General features: G+C 42.1%; 1 protein-coding gene across 1 annotated transcript in view; it reads right to left on the reverse strand.

Annotated features, from left to right (window-relative positions):
• Nucleotides 1-6,000, reverse strand: part of LOC102856749 (telomerase-binding protein EST1A-like) — a 340,445-nt gene that overhangs the window by 166,714 nt on the left and 167,731 nt on the right. The window lies entirely within an intron of this gene.

Raw genomic sequence — 6,000 nt, forward strand, 5'->3', positions numbered from 1 at the left:
ATTTACAGAAGCAATATGAACAATTAAGACCATTAGTACCAGAAAGACCTTGATTTGACCCTTACGAGGTATGTATCCTTGATCATATTACTGAACCTCCTTTTTCTCATCTAAGATGAGGGGACTAGCAATAATTTTCCTCTTGAGAGAAACAAAGTTAAAGAGTGAAATAAAGTTAGGTGAGATCATGTATGTGAAGCACAGTGCTTAACATATGGGTAAGTCCACTATACCATTATTATTATTCTCATAAGGATCAATTCTCCAAGACAAGCTGCTCTAAACTGCTCAGCATGAGCTGGAGTTGCATAGTAATCTTGTGTACTGTCAAGTTGGATTAACCCATAGCTGACCCTCCAATCAAGTTTTCAGAGGCAGTAAATTACATGGGAGGAGACTGTCATCTTTGTCCTGCGGAGCAGCTGGGAGATTTAAAACGTGTACCTTTGGCAAGCTGGGCCTAGGGTTTGTTCGTTCATAGGATCGCTATGAGTCATCTACGACTCGACGGCATTAAACAACACCACCACCTTTGGCGAGCTCTAGTGGCCTAGTGGCAGGAAACTGCACTGCAATCCCAGAGGTGCGTGGTTCAAATCCACCAGAGATGCTTTGCTGAAGAGGGAGGAACAATCGCCTCCTGTACCAGTCAGATCCAATTTGACGGTACACACATAAAGTAAATAAATAAATAAAAATTATTTAAAAAACAAAACAAAACCGTGTACCTTTGGGCTAGCAGCTCAATTCCTTACCAATAAGGCACTAGAGTTCCCTCATGTATAGCAGTATGAAGCAGCTATAATAACCAGAAATGATTATTCAGTAGACAATCTCTCTAACATACATATAACAGAAGCAAAATCATTAGCTGAGATTGAGAAATATTAATTTAAAGACTACAGTTTTCACTGAAAAATGTCTGCCTTAGACATAATGTTCTTTCAAGAACCACCTACATGGAATCAAATTGAGAGCCACAACTCAAAAGATTAGGTAGGGAGGGATATTAGGATGCAGTGAATTTATATTAATAATAAGGGAGAAACAACTTAGAAAAGGGGGTGAGAATGGTTGCCCAACTTGGAGAATGTAAGCAACGTCATTTAATGGTACATGCAAAAATTGCTGTTTTGGTCCTATTTTTCTTATTTTCAAAAACAATAAAATAAAAATTTTAAGAAAATTATCTTGAATCACCAACTTTCAGTTACATCATTATCTTCTCTATGTTCTTATTCCTAAGAGAAAACATGCGACACTTACAAATGACTGAAGACTACTGAATGTGTTAATATGTAGAACAGTGCTTGGCACATCATAAGCACCAAATCAGCGTTCGTTTGAATTTCACAAATTCTTTTCCCTAGGGCAAATCAACCAGCGTTTCAATACCAACACCATCTCCTTTTCCTGTCTCCCCTCCTATAGGCAGCAAGTCAGCAAAAGGAGCCACCAGCATCCTGGAGGTGACAGTGGTCCTCCAGTGGGAGCTACACTGTATACTCCAAACCTTTGCCAGCACCTACTCCTTGTTAGTGGCCCCCCCTTATATCTACTTCCTCCAGTTTGAGAGGCATGAGGAGCAAACAGAAAGCAGTAGTCCAGCATGCTTAGAAGAGATACCCAATAGCCATAGGAGAAATCAGGAGCCAGGGTTACAGTGCTGGCTGTAGCTAATCTGTTAATTCTTTCCGTAATACAGGAGGACTCTCAGAATCTCTATGTGTTAAAAAGAAGATCAGCCACATGTCTGATCCTTGCCTGCATTTTAACCTCAACAGCCAATGGCAGCCCGCTCTCGACAGCTCACGAGTCCTGTCAATGGAACCTAATTGAAGTTGTTACACCAACCACAGTTATTCCTAAGAGTCCTCACCATAGGAGAAAAAATACTATCGGAGTATCCAAAGTCAGCCCCAAAGCACTATGGAAAGCCCTGGGATTGAGCCGGCGCAGACTACTCCTTACAAGGTCCCAACATATGAATAGCATCAGTGTAGCAGTTCTTCTATTGTGGCTTTCCCACCACTCTTCCAGATGTCCACTGATCCCAATGTCACCTTCTAACTCTCAGACTCAACTGAGCAGACAGTAAAGAAGTGGTAACAATTCATGGGATCAGAACAGATCACTACTCACATATTTTCTCTGGTAAAGTCTTAAACCTCAGTGACCCAGAGAAAAAAACATCTAAGAACCTAGGCTGGATGGAAAGCAGGAAGGGGAGTATACACAAGTCATCCCAAATAAAGTTTCCAAGTTCTCCCCTCTGTCCATTAAAGGCAGCAGTACAGCTTAGTACCACCCTTGCCAAGCCCTGCCAGTAACCTGCCTTTAACTAGCAGCAAAGCTTTGAATGGCGGAGTTAATTCAGAACAGAGGAAGTCCGGACAAGTGAAGGCTACATCCTGGTAGGTGAAACACAGCAAACATCTTAGTGCTCCTTCATCCATTCTTGGGCCTCTCAGGCAAAAGTCACCTGCACAAAGAGGACAATGTAGATAGAGGAGGTGTCTACCCACAATGCACCAAGACAATGGCATTCTAAGAAGCTCAAGGCTGTAAGTCCATTGAGAAACTCTCATTAGTCTGAATGAGGATAAATAAGAACAGAGGGAAATTATTTTTTTATGAGGCCATTTCTATTTTATACAAATGATAATCTCAGGCTACAGTGTTTGTAAGAGTTCAACGTAGGGAGGGAGTAAGGTTCAAGAGGAAGAATGAATTCTCCAGAATTTAGAAAAGGTCTAGCCTTCTCTATGTCTCAGAAGAACCCAGATACAAACCCAACATTTACAATGAACTAGGTCCTGAGATAAATGAGTACTGTGAAGAATATAAGAAGTTCAACTTCAGGTTCTTTCAAATGAGTGAAGAAGTTATTTAACTAGGTAACTATGACTACTTAGACATGGTAATCAAGTGATAAATGCAGCACTGAATGCTATGGCATCTTCAGGAATATTCTTTACTTAGGCCTCTCAATCCTTGAGAGACATTCTAGAGAGAAACAGAATCTAGATTCCCACTTTGAGACTAGCTCTAGAAAACTGACCCCAGTGGATGGCCATATATATCCCTAGAGTCGGGCCAGGTCAGGCCAACAAGTGATGTGGGGTGGGGAAGGAAAAGGCATTGTTTGCCTTGGTATTTGCCTGGGTTCCTCTGGCTTTGTGTCAGGTAGTAGGAGCCTGACATGAGCTGAGGAACTCATTAACATTGTGAAACAGCCTTTCCCCTTCTTTCCGAAAGCAGGCCTGCTTAAGGGTTTGGGGGATGGTTTTGGCTAAGGAAGTCAGATGGAAATATTTCTTACCAAGGAAGTTACCTGAGGTCCAAATCTGGTTCTGTTCCTTCCCATATGCTCTTGGCTGGGCAGGAGACCACGGCTCCTAGTATTCCTGTGGCCAAATACCTGCTCAAGGCAAAAATAGTTCTTCTCGCTCCTATGCAACAGGGAGACTTTCTCATTTTTCTGAGAACATATTCATGGAAAACATAAACCAACTGTCGTCAAAGTTGTATGAAATCAGGAAATGGAGCGGCCGGGAGAAGGCTGCCATGTGGCCGGATGTTATGTATTTCTAATTAGTGCTATACATCTTTCAACAGCAAGTGTCCTTCTTCTGGGAAACACAACACACTGCCCTTGTTATTGTAACTGTCAGAGAAGTGCTTAAACAGATAATCTCCAGGAAAAGTGATAAACACGTCCCCTCTCCCACCAGTGTGTGCACGACAGTGCTGCCAAAGCAAAGCTGTGCCTGATGGCTCCAGGATGGCAAAGCATCCTCCTGCAGGAAATGGGAGTGAGGCAGGAGGGGTGAGAGGGGAGAGCAGGGGAGGAAGGCAGGCCCACCTGCCTGGACGCGCCACGCATAGTCCAAGGACAGTGGTTAAGAACTATGGCATCTGATCAACTCCTGAGACAGGACACCAAGATTTTGTCAGAGAAAAGATTTGGAGGAAATTGGGATCAGCAGGGATGAAGTTTGGCTAGCCACAGAAAAATCTGGCAATGGAGCAAAGGAGTTCCCTTGGTGCACAAAGCTAACTCCCTGGCGAGAGGATGAGATGAAGAGTAATGAAGAGAAGACACAATCTGAGCGAAACAAAAGTCGGATACCCTGATAGGGATAGATGGGATTTAGAGGGCACTGGAGTCTATTAACCAACTACCTACTTTGCTGCTTCACTAATAGCCGAAGAAAAATGCAAGCAATCACTTATTCACTGAGTTCCTCCCTACCATCTCCTACCAAAGAGAGGGAACAAATGGCCAGTCACCTCCCAACTACCACCACCTGGAGGTGATTTGCTGTCTCTTATCTTTCAGACATAAGACTGCTTTCCTCATGAGTCAGTTAATAGTCAGACACAGAACTGGCACAGTTCCTGAGCAGTCCAGCAAAACCTTGTCTACAGGAAGTGGGCAGTGAGTGCATCTTTCTGCTGAGGCTGTGGCAGCTGCTGGCTAAAGAGGGGGAGAAGACAGTTAGCATATAAGAACAAGAAAGGAACAAAATCTCAGCACAGAAGAAGAGAGGCCCAATATACCCAAGCAAATTATTCATATGCACTGGCAAAACACAGGTCAAGCCATGACACATCCCTGAGCAGGGCAGAGCCAAAGCAAGGAAAAATAATGTGAAAAGTAACATTTGCTCCTCAAGAGCCCCTGTTGTCATGATTGCTACTGCCCTCAGTTTCTTCTAGGATTGTAAAACTCTGATTTCTTTTAGGGCTCCTTTAAAAGTGTGCAGATGTGAAACAAAGGAAACTCTAAGTTCAATAGTAGAGTATATAACAGAAAATAGAATACTTCTCTGAATAGATGATAATCTAAGGAGGAAGGCAGAAAGATTACATAAATACTCAAATAACTATCATTCAATACAATGTATTACATACCATAAAGAAGATAGTTTCATTTCAGAGAAGGAAATAAAAGTATACCTAGTACACATCAGGCATATAATACATATTAACCCGTTGGTGTTGAGTCAATTCCTACTCACAGCCATTCTCTATTAATTTCCAGTGTGGTAAATCTTTATGAGATGAGACTGTCTGTCTTTCTCCCATAGGGCAACTGATGGATTCAAGCAATCTCACCTACTTATTACACACTACACCACTATGGACCTTGATAGAAATTATCAGGTACCCAGGTGGTGCAGTTGTCAAAGCACTTGGCTGCTATCTGAAAGGCCTGTGGTTCAAACTCTCCAGGTGCTTTGTCAAATAAAGAGGGAGTAGTCAGTTTCTGAAAATATTTACAGCCTTGGAAACCATATAGTCCTACTCTGTCCTACAAAGTAGTTATTAGTCAGAACCGAATTGATGGTAGTGGGTCAGAGTTTTGGCTTTATAATATGTTATCAGAAGTTTTGTGACAAATACAACTCCTGAACTAGATTGCAAAATATGAACAAAGATGGAAATGGCAGTATAAAGGAGTGACTGCACCAACTGAGAGAATTACAACTGTAGGAAACACCAGTTGCTATTAAGTCAATTCAAACCCACGGAGACTCCATGTGTGTCAGAGCAGAACTGTGCTCCACAGGATTTTAAAAGGCTAATTTTTAAGTAGATCACCAGGCCTCTTCTCTGAAGATCTTGTAGGTGAACTCATAAGGCCAAATTTTTTATTTGCAGCCAAATGTGTTAACCATTTGCACCACCCAGTAGTTCTTACAGTCAGGCATGCACAAGGCATATTTCCAGGTGGTCAGCACCATACTCTGCATGGCCTATGTCTGAGCCCACAAAGTTGAAGGAGGTCGGGAATGTCAGAACAAGGAATGTGGACTTGACTCAACAGGCAATGAATGGGAAGTGTTCACAAAGGATGCTTTACAAAATTGTTACTGTTATCCCAATACAAATACCAATTTCATTCTTCAATGAGATGGAAAAGGCAATCTCCAGGTTCATTTGGAATGGAAAGAAGCCACGAATAAGCAAAGCACTCCTTAAAAATAGAAAAAC

The sequence above is a fragment of the Elephantulus edwardii genome, unplaced genomic scaffold, assembly GCF_000299155.1.
Source record: "Elephantulus edwardii isolate Elephantulus edwardi_28Jun2011 unplaced genomic scaffold, EleEdw1.0 scaffold00094, whole genome shotgun sequence".
Classification (NCBI taxonomy): domain Eukaryota; kingdom Metazoa; phylum Chordata; class Mammalia; order Macroscelidea; family Macroscelididae; genus Elephantulus; species Elephantulus edwardii.